We start from the raw sequence: 16,849 nt of genomic DNA, 5'->3' as shown, positions 1-16,849 counted from the left end.
CCTTGTAAATTAAACTGAAGCCTTCAGCAAAACTTTTCTTCCTTTTGTTCTTTCCTCTCTAATTATACTATGGCACTAATTATCTTATGGGGAAAAGCAGTCTATAGATTGCTGCTGCTTCAAAAACTTAACCACTGCTCCTCCTACTCCCTTGTACTTTATGAATATTTTCATTCAGCCAAAAAAATCCAAAAATCAAACCAAAATGCAACAGAGAAAGCAGAATTCTTCTCAAGTGTTCTCCTTTTCTAGAAGTTGTCTGCCTCCCTGGTTCTCAGCTGCCTGACATCCCTACTGATTCCCAAAGTTTGATTACCTTTGAACTACAGCCCTTCTCTAGGCTATGAATGGTACCTGTACTCTAAAAAGCATGACTGTTTCCTAATCCCTGATTCCCATTTTCATGATTGTTAGGATCTTTTCCTGTAGCCTTTATGTGGCTGAGTGGGCTACCTCTCGTATAATCCCATCTGGAGTAATTTAGCAGCTGTCAATAGTATAACCATGAATTTTTTCATCTGAGAAAATCATTGTAAAATTGGATCATCACAGAGTGCATTTCAGTGAAATACCAGTTGGGTGGTTTTAAGTAATGTGATCTTTCTAAGGTTAAATCATGTAATGTTAGCTTATGGTTAATGGCACAAACCTATGCTCACTCCACAAAATCTACTATATTGAGACCCTCTAAAGAGAGACAAAAAGGGATCTAAACAAAATTTTCAACTCATCAGCTCACCATGGAGTCAACTTAAAGCACTGATTAACAGAACCCTTGCTCTCCTATCTACACCCATAAGTAGCTTAATAAGACATAAAATATTCTGATCAGGGTTTTTAACTCAGTACTATTTTACTGATGGTTTTTTTCAAGAAAATACAACAACATTATGCATATAAAGCACTCTGCACAAAGCCTTAATTTTGCACAGGCCCATCAAAAGTAACCTTCATTTATTTTGCATGTGTCACTGATCCATGTGACCTTTAAACTGTTATTAAGCAGGAAAATTAAATATCCAGCAAAACGCTTTGAAAGAACAATTCATTAGAAAGTGCTCAGTTTGTGCTGCACATTGCATCAAGTCACAGACCTCTAATGGGAAAGTGCTGACATCTGGTGATGCCAGTGGTGAGCATTCCCATCCCAGATCCATTCCAGTCCTATCCCAGACCAGACCTGGACCCATCCCAGACCCCTCCCAGACCAGTCCCAGACCCATCCCCAACCCATCCCAGACCCATTCCAGACCCAGACCCATCCCCAAACCATCCCCATCCCAGTCCCATCCCTGACCCATTTCAGACCATTCCAGACCCATCCCAGTCCCATCCCATCCCCATCCCAGACCCAGGCCCATCCCCAACCCATCCCAGACCCATCCCAGTCCCATCCCAGACCCACTCCATCATCCTCCCACCACCCCCAGAGCTCTCTCCCCTCCAAGGCAGTCAGATGTCCCAACTCTCCAGCTGTGTGTCAACCACAAGGTTTCCTCTCTGCCCTGCTGACCAAGCCCCTCAGAGACCATTCCCTCAAAGAGACACGATGGGATAGCCCTGTGTTTTCTCCAGCTTGGATCAAAAGGTTCACATATTTCTTTTTGCTTGATTTCTGCTTTGAAGGACAAAGTTCTCCTTTCACTCAAGGCCATGAACAACTTCCACCACCCCTCACAGCACATGGCTGGGAGTGTTCCTGCCTCCCTTTGTTGTGTGCCCATGCTGCTGGAGTCATTAGAGAATGCAGAGAAAGGCAGAGCCTAGAGCTTAGGACTGCTTCATGGGCAACCAGATTATTTTTGTTCTGTTTTATCTCACTTTGGTTTTAAAAGCCTTGCCTAAAGCAAAAGGCCTGGAGTCACCACCACTGAGGAGACCCAGCAGCACACAGGGATCTGCTCCATGAGCCAGACCATGGGCAGGTTTCAGACATGCAGGCTTGGAACATCCAGAACAAGCCTGTCTTCCCCTGTCCAACAGTGACCCCTTTGTGACATTGCTCAGTAATAAGCACAGGCTTTGGGGGGAGGCGGATTGTAATCATTAAATTGTAAATCCCTTTAAATGCAAAGATCAAAGGGAAAGTTTCAATCCTATGACACATAATTAAAAATGCAGACGTGAATGGCTTTGATTCATGAATGCTTATGTACTTTTAAATTGTTGCCAGGGAGATCAGGGCATGAGAAAATTAAAAACCATTACGCTTCAAAAGGATAAATGATTTTCACAGCTTTCTAACATTATTTCCTGTTGCGCAGATTTTTGTGTGTTTAACATTTTCCCCGCCCTGCCTGGGCAGATTAGTTCTGAAAAATGTTTTCCAGAAAATGTTCAGAACTCAATGAAATTAAAAGGAGATTAGTGAACTTGTCGGTTGGAGAGTTCCCATTTGTACCTAATGGCAAACACTCAGGGCAGTTAAAGAGGAACCCCACCACACATATTTTACCCTTATTCCTGCATTCTAGTTTAAAAAGCTGTGACCTTTTAATTCTTTATGCTTTTTCTAATAGAGCCAGTGCAACACAATATGGTACGGGCCATAAGCCAAATCTCCCTGAAGTCAAAGGAAATATTCCCAGGACTACAGTGATTTCAATCTGTTTGTTTAACATTTCTCACTTGTAAAAGTCAAAGCACTGAACTGAAAGGAAAAGGCTGCTTCCTATTTCACAACTAAAAATTTAGATATACAAAGTGGACATGATTCTCAACCATCTCACCATGGATGCCAGAGTTAAGTGTAGCGCTAGCAAGCTACAACAAATATTTCCAGTCCTGATCCACAGTGCCTCAAATCTGCCCAGCTTCAACTTTGACACTACCAACTGGCACCTGATATATACTTTAAAATCACCCCATTGTCACTAGAGACACACCATTAATTCCTCAGACAGAAACATATTCCTGAACTGCACCTGGGAGTTGATGGCTGCACTCAACTCATGGACAGCAGTTCTATTCCTGGACTAAAAGTGCATGTGAAAGAAAACCCAAACTCCTTAGTGTTGAACTTACATTGCTTTTTAGCCACTGGTGAGGATGACCAGGTGAAATCCTAAAAGCTGTGCTGTACACAACTGGACACAAGTTTTCTCCTCCTCTCCCTGTATAGCTGGTGGAATCCAGGATGATTTATTTCATCTCCTAGCATCTACATCTTCGGATGTCTCCATATCATGTAAGTGATTTTGTCTGTAGTTGCATAGGATGAATCCCACTACCCAAAAGTTGTACATTTGGGATGAAGAACTAGAGCCAGCCTCAGAGACACCGCAGCTCTAAATACACAGTTATCCCATTGTGTTTCCATGCTTTTGAATTTTGGGACTTCAAATAAAATAAGTCTCAGCTGAAATTCATCTGCATGAGGCTGACTTGCTCCTCACTCTGGCATTGTTCAGCTTCCAGTCAAGTCAACCTTCACAAAATTTCCCCTGAGGGGGAAAAGCCAGAGACAAGTAGCAGCAGGCTTACAGAGCACTGAACAGTTCAGCAGGTATCTGATGGTGAAAGGAAAAACCTTTTGTATTTACTTCTGAACAGATGAATCAGACATTGTTTCTGTTTGAGACTGGGCTGTTTCCAGAGAGCGTCTCCATAGTGGCAGCCAGCTGAGATTCAGTGTAAGTGGCCATCCAAAAAATGCACTGAAGCTTTGTTATCCACTGCATTGACTGAGATAGCTCCAGGGAGCAGATGCCCTACAATAACACATCTAATATATTACCCTTTATGTAATTTCTCATATCTAATGTCTGAGTAGCAAATAGGATGGCAAGAATTTATCCTTTTTTTCATCTGGTAGTTGTTCAAGAACATGTTATAATTGTTCTCTTTTTTTGCCATTATTGGATCAATAATGGTGCAACATAATTCTCATTCTTCAGATTTCAGTCCAAAGAAGATTTTCTAGTCTCAATTTCTTTGTCACACAGACCATAACTCTTAATCCATTTACTGCAAGGCTTAGATCAGTAACTTGCATTTGACTAAGGCAAAAGCATCTGGTGTTGACTTGAGAACTATAAGAAATTAAGAAGCAGTTTATCCTATATTTTTAAAGAAAGTGTCTTATTTTTATGTGAATTTGGGCCTTTTCCCACTAATGTTGATGTTCCAATCAGCGTTTGCTATGTGAAAGAACAAAATAGGATCCCATGAGCAAAGTGAAGATTTGGGGCTGTCTTGGCCACAGCAATCATAGAGCGATGGAGTTTCAAATCTGTAGACAGGAGGAAAAGTGCCAACAAAACCTCAGCTGTGGACATGAGGAGAGCAGACTTAAGGCTGCTCAGGGAATTAGTGAGGAACATCCCCTGGAAAAATGTTTTTGCAGGTACTAGGGTCCATCAGTGCTGATCACTTTTTAAACATCACCTCCTAAGGCAATTCCCAAATGTCAGAAGTCAAGCTGGTGAGGCAGAAGGCTGGCTTGGCTGAACAGGAATCTTCTCTTGGGAATAAGGTGAAAAGGGAAGGTATGCAGCCAGTAGAAGCAAGGTCAGGTGACATGGGAAGAATACAGAGATACTGCGCCCCACTGTATTTGTGCAGCCAAACTCAACTGGAGTTGAAGCTGCCAGGACTATGGGGGACAATAAAAAGAGGTTTTTATTGTATTAATGGCAAAAGGCAGTGTAAAAATGCCATTGACCTGTTCTGGGATGAGGAGGGTAACCTCACAAACAGAGACAGGGACAAGGTAGAGGTTTTTAATGCTCTATTGGTCTTTGTCTTCAACACTAATGATGGACCAAGGGCATCTCAGTATCCTGAGCTGGAGGACCATGATTGCAAGAATGATTGATTTCCAATTGACCCTGAACTTGTGTGGGATCTGCTGCTCCAGGTAAATCCCTACAGAGAGATGGGGCCTGAAGGGAATCATCCAAGAATCCCCAAAGAGCAGCTGGTGTCATCACAAAATGTCTCTCAGTGATTTCTGAGCAGTCTTGGGAATCTGGAGAGGTCCCAGCTGACTGAAAGCTAACAAACATTGTCCTGATTTTCAAGAAGGGCAGGATAACTACAGGAAACTGGAAACTACAGGATTGTCAGTCTCACTTCAGTGCCTGGTAAAGTTATGGAGAAGATTATTCTGGGAGGCATTGAAAACACTTGAAAGACAATGCAGCCATCAGTCACAGCCAGCACAGCTCCATGAGACAAAAGTCCTGCTTATTAAACCTGATTTCCTTTTATGACAAGGTAACACACCTGGTTGATCAAGGCAAGCCAGTTGGTGTAATCCTTTTGGATTTCAGTAAAGCTTTCAATATTTTCTCCCTCAGGATAATTCTGGACAAAATGTCCATCCCACAGATGGATAAATATGTCATGGGAGGGTGAGCTCATGAGTCAGGCACAAAGGGTTAAGCAAATGGGGTGATGTCAGACTGGGGGTCTGTGACCAGTCGGGCTCATCAGGGCTTCATCCTCAGCCCTGTGCTCTTCAACATCTTCAAAAATTATTTGGACACAGGACTTGAACAGATAAAAAATATGTTTGCAGATGATACAAAACTCAAAGGCAGAGAGGCCCCGAGGAGACAACTTGACAAAGCAGGGGTCTGGGCAATCACCAGCTGTATGAAGTTCAACAATGGAAAATTCCAGATCCTGCAGCTGGGCTGGGGCAGCCCTGGGTGTGGGGACAGCTGGGGAAGGAGATGCTGGAAAGCAGCACCACACAAAGGCACCTGGGGGTCCTGGCTGGTGGCCAGTGGGATGGGAGCCAGCAGTGCCCTGGGGCCAGCAGGGCCATCCCTGTCCTGGGGCACCAGGCCCAGCACGGCCAGCGGGGCCAGGGAGGGATTGTCCTGCTCTGCTCTGGGGGCCTCACCTCGAGTGCTGTGGGCAGGTTTGGGCAGCACAGTGTAAGGAAGATCTCAAAGTGCCAGAGAGAGCCCAGAGGAGGCCACGAGGAGAGCGAAGGCCGTGAGGGGAAGGCGTGTGAGGAGCTGCTGAGGGCACTGGCTCTGGGCAGGGAGAGGAGGAGGCTGAGGGGACTCATTGCAGTCTGCAGCTCCCTGGTGAGGGCAAGAGCAGGGACACACTGATCTCTGCTTGGTGTGGCAGTGATGGCACCTGAGGGAATGGCCTGAAGCCGTGTCAGGGCGGGTTAAGTTGGAGGTTAGGAAAAGGTCCTTCCCGCAGAGGGTGGCTGGGCACTGGACAGGCTCCCCAGGGCAGTGGTCACAGCACCAAGGCTGACAGAGCTCCAGGAGTGTTTGGACAATTCTCAGGCACTTGGTGTGACTCTTAGGGATGGTGCTGTGCTAGGCCAGGAGTTAGACTCAATGATCCTTGTGGGTCCCTTCCCACTCAGCATGTTCTGTGATTTCTGTCATGAGTTCCCATTACTTGCTTAGCCTTAAACTTGGCAGGCTGACAATTACTGGATAGTGAAGGTGATCTGAACTGAGCCCTCTCATTCATGTGAATGTCCTGCAGGGAAGGAGCTGATAATACTCCATACCAGAAGATTGCGTGGCCCAGTTCAGGGCTCCTCTGCAATCCCTGGACCCATATACCTTAAGTGTTTGGTTTAAAGGAATTCACTTAACCTAAGACAAGGTATCCAACAAGGTATCACCATTATTTCTTCAAGCTTTTTGTCAAGTATCTGTGTTGCTCTGCTTGGCAATTCTTGCCTTCAAAGTTCACATGATCCTTGTAAAACAAAAGAGAAAGGCACAATTACTGCACCATAGATGTGCCTCAGGCAAGGTGAGAACCTGTTTGGCACAGATTCCATTTCAGTCTCCCTCTTCTCAGACACAGGATCACAGAATTATTCCAAGCTGGAAGGGGCCCAGGAGAATCATGAAGTCCAACTCTTGGTGAATGGCCCACAGAGAGCTTGAAACCTCAACCTCCCGATTATTAGCACCTTGCTCTGACCAAGTGACGAGCCTCAGGGTAATGATACACACAGGAGAGAAGGTCAACAGCAAAGATGACTTTGTCCCTCATTACACACCTGAATTATGCAGCTGAGGCTGACAAAAGTGTCAAAGGAGAGAGAGGAGTCACAGCAATACAATTCTTTCCAGGATGGTATTCCTGCAGTTCTAATTTCTGTTGATATCAGTTTGAGAATTAATGTAAGAAAAACACTCATACTGTTTGCATATTGCCTTGCAAAACTAGGGGACACAGACTTTGGTAAAACAGATGCAAGGACAATGTCCTACATCATGAATCAGTCACCATGCCAAATACTGAACTATTCTCTTTCTTCCCCATGGTCAGAATCTGACTCTTACCAGGACTAAAACCAGAAGCAGACAACAGCAGCTGTTCTGATTTCCAGCAGGCTTAAAAGCAGGGGCAACAGGAAATCTCACAGCTGAACAAAATCCTTTGCTATTTGTTTTATTTATGCTCCAATTTCAGCATCCAAACAGTGAACTGGCATTCAAACATTTAGGCTGATCCAGGGACTGGTGGTGTGACTTTCTTGCTCCATTAATGTTCATTCTGGTCCCAGTAATGATTACCTTTGCCACAGGCACATCACAAGGCCAAGCTCACTGCAAGTCTTAGGAGAAGGAAAAGAACAAAACTAATGAGTTTAAGTTGTGTTTATAGTTAATAAATTTTATAAACTCCTGGACTGTTTGCAGCAGCAGTAAATGTGCTAAATTTTCTTTGTAGGACAAAGATTACCACAGTTCCTGACAATCACAGCAGTTCATCAGCACACTGAGGAAGAAATTATTTTCAAATGATAGGTAGCCAGATGGCAAGTGTTCTTTTTTTTCAAAGACACCTGCATATTTGAAGCAATTCTCTTCCTTAACACTCTCAGCCTCACCAGGGCTGGTACCATTATGAAGGGGAAGATGAAGAGGAAATCCTCATCCAGAGATCAAAGAGCTGACAACTGCCTTTTCTGCCCTTTGGAAATTATATTGAGAGTTGAGAATATCTCTTCTCACCTACTAGAGTGGTTGGTAACTGAGTGCTGACTTAGTCACAAAAGACTCCAAATCCACTCTTCTGTGTACTTTTCAAAAGAAATCAGTGTTCTCCATGTTCTGCAGGTCTCCTTTAGTGAACAGCCACTTAGCAATATCCTTCCTCTGCTCAGGTTGTCCTTGAGTTGGAGTGGCTGCTTTATACCATGGTAGAGAATACGTTATAGACAAGTTTTTCAGTGAGTCTGAGTTCACAGAAGTACAGCTGTACTGAGGCTCAAGAGATTGCACTCATCTTCTGACTGCACCACTGGCTGCCCAATGACCTCAGCTCCACCATTCCAGGGGTAGTGATGGGAATTATCACACAGCTACTTGTGTGTCAAACACAAAAAAGCTGGGGATGAGCAGTGCTGGAGAACAGTGAAGCATGATTATTAATAGCTTGCATGATTATTCCCAAACACATGCAGTCTCATAATATTGCCTTCATTTGGCATAACACTGCCTGAAAACACCAAGAGGAAAACACTGTTTTGCTCTAGTGTTTTATTGATAACTAGAAAGGGAGATACAAACAGAATATCTGCATTGCCCCAGCAGACAAACAAAACCCCAAGTCCCACAGGTAATTACCATCTCCTAATTGGGTTTGAAAACAGGAGATTTGAGTCTGAATGCATGGAGTTTGCACCAAAATGAACAATTACTTGTCTGAGGGATTCAGTGGTTTCAAAACACAACAGGAAGAGACTGAAACTGAGGCTGAATTGAGGCTTTAGCTGTGACTTTGCTGATAGCCCACACAGACCCCACTAACAAGCTGCTACTTGCACTAGCAGCAGTCAGAATTCACAGTCACCCCCATTGTCATTTTTATCTGCCAATCCAGCCTCATTACATCAGTTTAACTAATGGCAATTAATATGAAAATTAAAATTGATAGCAAAATTAAGCACTTGGAAGTCAGTGCTCCTACATATCTCTGGCATGCCTAATTACTGTTGTGACAACGCCCCTGGCACAAGCTGGCCAGGCCAGTCCTGGTGCAGTGAAGACTCCTCTGCCCTGGCCCCCGTGCCTGTGAGATGATGATGATGATGATGATGATGATGATGCTTACCCTTTTCCCGTGGGGTTCATACATCACACTTCTGCCTGGCAGCCACATTTGAGAACTTTTCAGATGCTATGACAAAGTGGTCCCTTATATGAGAAATGATTTTTCACTTTTAAAATCTTAAAGGTTTATTAAACCTTAACAAAAAAATACAACAAAATAAATAAATAAGGAAAAATTACAGTGCTGGGAGCCCCTGTGATTATCAGCCATGTGCCCATCTCCAAATGGATGCTCCACCTTTTATACCCTTAGCCCCTCTAGAGTCCTGTCAGTGACTCCTTCCTTGCCATCCAGGGGTGCAGATCACTTTCTTACACCTTGATTTGGGGTCAGCTGTTGCCATGGTAACAACCCAACCCTCCCAAATGCCCCTGTGTGCCCAAGGCCATCCCATGATAGCAGTGCAAGGGGGAGGACACATTGCAGTAACATAACTGTACATCTACAAAACTTCTCTAAACACAGACATAATGTTCAGCCCTTCATTGTGACAGCCACCATCTCATTACCCATCTCTAACACCTAGTTTGCTATTGGTGCATGCAAAGATTTTATAGCATGGCTTGGAGTTCAGAGATCAAAACCAGGCATGAGCTGGCTCAGCACCAGCACTGAGCTCCTCAAAAAGTCAGGGTTGCTGCCAGCAGACAGACCAAGTCTTATACCTGACACAAGAGGAAAGGAAAGCTGCTAGACCTGCCCATGATCTGGGGGTTTCATTTCAAAATATCTACTTTGCTAGCCCAAATGCTTAATTATTCAGAGTTTGTGTTATGCTTTGAAAGCACAAGCTGTATCTCAGAATTTTTAAATCATTATAAACCAGGTTCTAATATCTTCCAGCCTTCATTCAGCAACACTTTAAGTGTTATTTGCACCAACATTACTGTGACAACAGCTTCTCACCATCAGCAATGTCCAAACTTTCCACCCATGACATGCAGCTTAAAACTCATCTAGTTTTAAATGAGCTGGCAGAATTAGAATTATCCTCTAGATTTTCCATTACCAAGGCACCAGACACATTTTACAGCCATCCTTTCAGCAAGGGACTTTGTCACAGTTTACTGATACAATAATCAACATAAATCTGCAAAACACTTTCGCTGACATTGTTGATAGGGAACAAAACAGTGTTTTAAACACACTCAACCCTCATTCCCCCAGTGCAGCTTATCTGGAGCTGCTTGGCAGAGAGGATGTTGTGATTTTATGCCGGTGTGTCCAATTTTATGTTGACACCTGCTGTGTCTGAGTGGAGCTATAAGTGCCTTGTGCCCCAGAGCTATCCTTACCATGCACTGCCTGGGCTGTAACTACCTCCATCATATACTTACAAATGGCTCCAAGCAGTGAAATAACATCTGTATTGATCTAAAGAACATTTTATTGATTAAAGACTTCAGAAGCAACTGTGTGAAATGCAGGCACATTATTTAACAATGTCTTTCCAGTACCTGTGTTGGAAATATAGGAACATGAAGCTGTTAAATTTTTGATCAAAGAGCTCCCACTGAGATTGCTGCAATGATGCAAAGTCAAATAGTTAAGCTGTGGGGCTCCCCACCCCCCATTCTAGTCTCTTCTATAGGGGGTAGGGAAAGACCTACAGGTTAAAAATTCCTTCTGGATATTGACACTGAAAGAATAAGACAGGTTGAAAGTGCATCTCCATGCTGTCTGCAGCAAGGTGGCACACAGGTCTAGGGCAGGAGACTGGAGTAATTGAGAAACACTTTGGGAAGGACAGCTTGTACACATCTCCCCTGGCCTGCACTTAAGCTCTCAGTGGGGTCAATGTCAAATTAAAAAGCTGTTGTGTCATGTGGAAGGGCCATCCATCTTCAAGGCTTTGTACTTAATCTTGCAGGTAGAGGAGGGGGATTTGGAAGGGAGCCCTAGCAATGAATGGCACAAGAGGAGCAATTAGAAGTTTAAAGAAACCCCACGGGCAAGCTGAGAGGAGTGTTTCCAGGTATGCAGAAGGAGAAACTTGGCTGCAGGCACAGGGGATCAGCATCAGGCTGCCTCCTGGCAGCTGCTGACAATTTATGGTACCTTTTAGTTCCTGCCTTACACTCCTGTTCTCCTCCTGAAGAGAAAGTCAGAAAACACTCTGACAGGAAATAGGAAATGTAAAGAAAACACAGCAGCCTCTTGGGAAGTCAAAATTCAAAGGCTTTCAGACTCAATCTCCACACAGGTCTGGACTCCCCAAGATTGTGGGGCCTGTAAGAGAAATCCAGTATCAATTGTTTTATCATTGATGTTGTGTTGTAAGGGGAAAGATAGCTTACAAAGGTGATGAAAATCTATATGAGGATATAGTCCTTAAAATGGATGAAAATATAGATGAAATATATAAATTCAATAAATGAAAATATAGATTAAAATCTATATAAGGAAACTGGATGAAAGCAATGTTTGGGAAACAGAAAGGAAAGAATGTGGTATGATCCAGGATTCTGACATTGTTCAATGAGGTTTTGGCAAATATATTACAGATATATTTTGGATATTTACAGTTATATTTACTGTAAGCAGAGGAAAACCTAGTGATTTTGATATCATGAGAAAACTAATGTGAATTTTTTATGTGTATCTGTTGGGAGAGAAACCCAGTCATGATATAGAAATGTGGGGAATTAAATCCTTGATAAAACTGGTAAAGTCAGTTCCAAAAAGATGCTTCCCCTCTTTTGCTTTTTTTTGCTTGGCTTTTCCTATCTCCCTTCTGTAGTTTTCAACTTTCCTCTATTGAAGGAATCAAGATGAATGATGCTTGATTGAGTGAATCCAAGCTGGACAGTCAGCTAAAGGAACTTTTTTCTGATCTGGCATTTTCTATGCCAGATGGAAATCAATACTGCATCCCAAATGCTAACTTTAGATATCTTTTGCCAGGCTGAGATGGCAGAAACCAGTGCTGGAGCAGACAGGGAAAGGACCTGAATTGCAGCACCTCCATCTCCAAGGACTCTTTTTGGTCTTTGATAAGTCTCCACATATTGTTCCATACTAGAATTGTGGATATAATTCAGCAGGGGAGACTCTGCCCTAGCTTTGTTAGCAGGTCTAATTTGATGATTAAAAATATTACAGAAACATTATTACCAGGGCTGAAAAATCATTTGTTTTCCAGGCTGTATACTGTCTTTTTAAGTCTTTATTCCAAAGCAAGGAAAATCAGTTGGTTCATGTTTTTCTCTTTATATGTACACATCTATTTAGCGTTTCTTGCACACACACCAGTTTTACTTTGTATAAGCAACCATATTAAACATTTTTAAATTATCCTTTTTTGCTGACTGTTTGAGAATTATCTAATTTAATTGTTTTAGTATACTCTCATATTGATATTTTCAAGAAGTAATAACATTTCATAAAAAATCACCTCCCAGACAGTGCTAGAGGACTCAGAGAGAAGGACCTGTACATCAAAATGTTTTGGTGACATGCAGCCCCTGAGGAAATGGCTGGGTCTGGCAGTGAGAGCACAGGAGAGCTGGAGAGATTCCCCTGGGTGCAGCACAGCTGAGCTACATCTGCAGCCTGGTGGGCACACAGACCCCACCTGGGCACATTCAGACAAATTAATGGTGGAGAGTAATGCAAATTGTGTGTTCAGAGCATTTGCAGACCAAACTGATCCCCTCTTGCTCCTGGAAGGAGACTTTTTCAGTTAGTTACAGTTCATTAACTGCTGCCATTGAGTGGTTCTTGTTTTAATTCCTTTGATCTAATTCAGACAGGGATTTTTTCTTTGTCAGCATTCGGCCAGAGTGTAAGTTTTGGCTTACTTAATGAAATATAAAGCTAATTTACATTAATGGCTATTACTGGACACCTAGAAACATTCAGGCAGTCCAATCACTCCATGGTTCTTTTTCACTTGACAGGTTAAAACCTCTGAACCCAGCTTAGACCAGTAGTGCCATGAGTCAAATGTAATAAATGGAAGACTTCTATTAAATAAAGAGAAATTAGCTGTATAAAACCTCACAATTTGTGTTACCTTTAGTGTCTCCTGCTGCTTCCTCATGATTGAAAGGCAACTTTGAAAATGTCATATTAGAAAACACAGAGCATTTTTTACTCATTTTTGACACAGAAAGATTCAGATTAACTCAGGGAAACAAACACACAGGAAAACCCTGGGAATCCTTGGGCAAGCTTGTTGTTCTCCCACTGTTCATCCCTAGGGGATCACACTTACACAGCAGCACAAAGCTGGAAGAAGCAAAACTGACCAAGAAAAACCACAGGTCATTGCAAAGGATGGAAACCCCAGCATTTCCATTCAAGTTCTGTGGCACACTCTGCTTTGGCTCATTGTCCTGTAACAGAGGCAGAAGGGCTCTGAAAGAACAACAATCTGCCCACTGGAAATTTTTCCTAGTAAGATCTCAGATCTTGGCACCAGGCACAATTCCAGCATGATCATGCTGCAGGGTAGAGCCTTCTACCACATGCTGATACAGCCACAATAAAGAAAAATATCAGAGTACAAACAGCCTTTGGAGTCCATATTTTTAGGGGGAGAGTTTATTTAAAAAGGCAAAAATGCTTTCAGCTAAAATCTTGTTGGTTTTTATATGATTGGGGAAGTGAAATAATTGTGGGAAAGGTGGAGTATAAGGCAGAACAATTGTTTTTATTATTTTAACTGTAACCACCCCAAACTAGTTTCCAGCTAATTTCATTGCAACTAGGCATCTGGGATTTTATTGTCATCATTTTTAGTAGTTAAAAATGCTTTTTCTATCCCACTGAAGCTTCTTCCTCTGCCTCTTGATTTCCCAGCACACTGTAAATATGGGACAGTATAACATAAAACTCCGAAGAGGCCATTACTTAAACAAACTGATGGGGTCATTTTCATTTATTTCATGACAACCTCCTCCACCCTTTGAGGTCATTTTTTGATTGTCTTCTTTTGAAGCCAGGCAATTTGTCCCACACTCTCTGCTGTTCATGGGCTAATTAGAATTTTTAAAGTAATTGAAACACCCTTTGCAGTATGTTGTTAATTCCCTCCAGATTGCTGGGAACATTAGCTTCAGTGTTTGTTTATTTTAACTGACTCTAAAATATTAAACTGTCGTGGTTTAGGAATGGTATTCTTCAGTTTAGTGCTCCCACTAAAACCATGCTGCCACTTGCTCCCTTTTCTTCTCCCATTCCTGCCCTGTGCCTGAAGAGGAGAAATGGAAGCACAAAAGGCAAAGGTCAGGGGTTGAGATAAGAACAATTTACTGGAAACAGCTGAGAGAAAAGAAGTGGGACAGTAACAATAATAACAAAAGTGTGCAAAAGAAAGAGTTGTGACACATGAGCAATGCCATGGTTGACTCTCAAAATTAAAAGGCAAATATCCTGTATGTATGTTAGGAGAAGTTTTATGGATTTATAGCTGTGTTTTACCCCCCTTGTGCTGTTATCAGGGGTGCCCTGGGTTTGGGACATTTGGGAGGGTCACTCGTTCCCATGGCAGCACCTGAGCTCCAGTCAAGGTGTCAGGCAGTGATCTCAGCACTGGGCAGGGAAGGAGGAGTGGATGGACAGAACTTTGGGAGGGCCAAAGGGTTAAAAGGGGAAACCTCCATGGTGTGGGTGAGCACATGGTGGGGAAAATCCTCTGTTCCTGGCTCTGTAATATTTTCTCTATTAAGTCTGCTGTTGTATTTTTGATAAGATTTTAGTAAACCTTTTAAATTCTTGGAAGTGAGTATCATTTCTCACAGAGGGATTCACATGCAAACTGCTCACTGCAGAGCCCAAGCTGACCCAACCACAGCCACAGCACCCAGCTGCCCCCTCCAGCTCAGAACCAGCATCACCCCACACCTCCCAGCATTCCTGCTCCACGTTTACTCTGACTACAAAGGAGCCCCTTCTCCCCAGATGAAAGAGTCCCTTTCCCCTATCTCCAGCAAGGTTGTGAAGTGGTACAGATTAACCTCTAGGTCCTGGCCATGCCCTCTCTGGCTACTGAAAAAAACTGCCTGGCCAGAACCAGGACATAAACACATTAGAGATCATACCAGATTTGGGATAATTGTCCTTTAACAGTAAATTAATTATAAAACTAAGCAACTTACTTCATTGGCATTGGAGATGTCCACACCCTGAGAACACCATGCAGCTGAGCCCTGTGGGGTGGGATCCTGGGCAGCAGGACCTGGGCTGGGGAGGTTGCCTTGGCACCTGGAATGACCCAAACAGGATCACACAAGGCATCCACAGAGCTCAGCTCAGCTCATTGGCACTGGCTGGAGACACCCCTGCTGCTGCATGGTCTTGTTATAGAGGAGTAATGTAATAATTAGCTCTCACAATTAAGAGATAGATATTATGTGGATGTTAAAATGTACAGTGATGTTATGGTAATATGTGCTCCCTCAGTCCTCTTTCCCTCCCCTTGTGACAGCCTCAGCAGTCAGGACATTCAGAGAGGGCAGCTTGTCACCAGGAGGGGTGGGGTAACAACACCTGAGCTCCAGTCAAGGTATGAAAAGTGATCTCCACCAGTGGATGGCACAGAAGGAGTTAACTGGCAAAACTTTGAGCAGGGCTAAGGGTATAAAAGGCAGAGCATCCCTTCTGAGGAGGAGCACGTGCCTGATAGTCATGGGGGCTCCCAGTGCTGTAATTTTTCCTTATTCAGTCTTTTGTTGTATTTTTGATAAGGTTTAATAAACCCTTGAAAATGATAGAAGTGAAGGTAGTTTCTCACAGTCTCGGACACTTTGGACACCAGGCACATCTTGGTCTTTCTCCTCACTGCTTCAGCCCAAGCAGCATAAAGCAGGTGCTGGTTTGGTGCAAGAGCCTTGCCTGGCCTGAGGAAAAGCCCTCTGACAGACTGGTCCAGAAGAACCACATCCCCCAGCACATGAAGCCTAAACTACACCCACTCTCCTGCTCCAAAACTCAGCAGAGATCCCAGGAGTCCCTCCAGCCAGCAGGGCCATTCCCCACCCTGTGTCATCTCTCAGGTAGCTGTGGTGCCACCAGGAGCTCTGAGAGCTCCTCTGGGCTCCAACAAGGCTTTGCTGAGCAGCACAGCTCAGCCAGCCCACGCCCTGACAAGTGTGACATGGTAAAAGAAACCCTTCAAGAAATCAAACATGGAAATGCTTCTATCTTTCTGTTATTACCTTGAATTGAGAATTACTATATGGAAATTGTGTAAACAGAATTTGAAATAATAAAGATATAGCAGGAACCAACATCAAGAATTTGGGACAGAATTGAGTGGGCAAAAAATTAGCAGCAGTTTGTGGGAAAGAATTAATACTGGAATACATTCAGAGTCTGCAGAGTCATTTAATTTATCTTTTCTACATATCTCTCTGAAAAGAAGGACAATTTTGTGAGAAAAACATAGTCACTACTGTACAGTCCTGCATTTCACGTATATCCTATTATTTCTGCAAACAGAAAGTTAGTGTTGGATTATCAGCAAAGATTTGACACCACTTTCCACAATGAGTATTATTACAATTAAACAATTAAAATGGAGCCACGCTTGTCAGAGAAGTGCCTGCAATGTGTGTCAGTCAGTGTTAATAAGCACTTCTATCTGTATGTTTGCTTGTTCATTTATGCTCTGATTAAGCCAGCTAATGAAAGCAGCTGTACCTGAGTTCATTCAGCCAAGGATCCCCTCTTAAGGACCATAAGATGACACCCAGATGTAAATAAGAGCTAGGCAAGTGTTGGCATTTCCCAAGTACTCTCACAGCCCTTACCATTTTCAGCTCAATGTATTTCCTGAGGCTAATATTATTTA

At 43.2% G+C, this 16,849-nt stretch overlaps 1 long non-coding RNA gene across 1 annotated transcript; it reads left to right on the top strand.

Moving 5' to 3' along the window:
- The first annotated feature begins 5,785 nt into the window (after positions 1-5,785).
- On the top strand, positions 5,786-14,619 carry LOC135283794 (uncharacterized). Its single transcript, XR_010349430.1, has 3 exons — positions 5,786-6,041; positions 10,925-11,029; positions 11,959-14,619. It is a non-coding gene; the product is annotated as an uncharacterized LOC135283794 (long non-coding RNA).
- Positions 14,620-16,849: the final 2,230 nt, after the last annotated feature.

This window comes from Passer domesticus, chromosome 19 (assembly GCF_036417665.1).
Source record: "Passer domesticus isolate bPasDom1 chromosome 19, bPasDom1.hap1, whole genome shotgun sequence".
In the NCBI taxonomy this organism is placed as follows: Eukaryota; Metazoa; Chordata; class Aves; order Passeriformes; family Passeridae; genus Passer; species Passer domesticus.
This window is presented reverse-complemented; position numbering and strand designations above follow the sequence as displayed.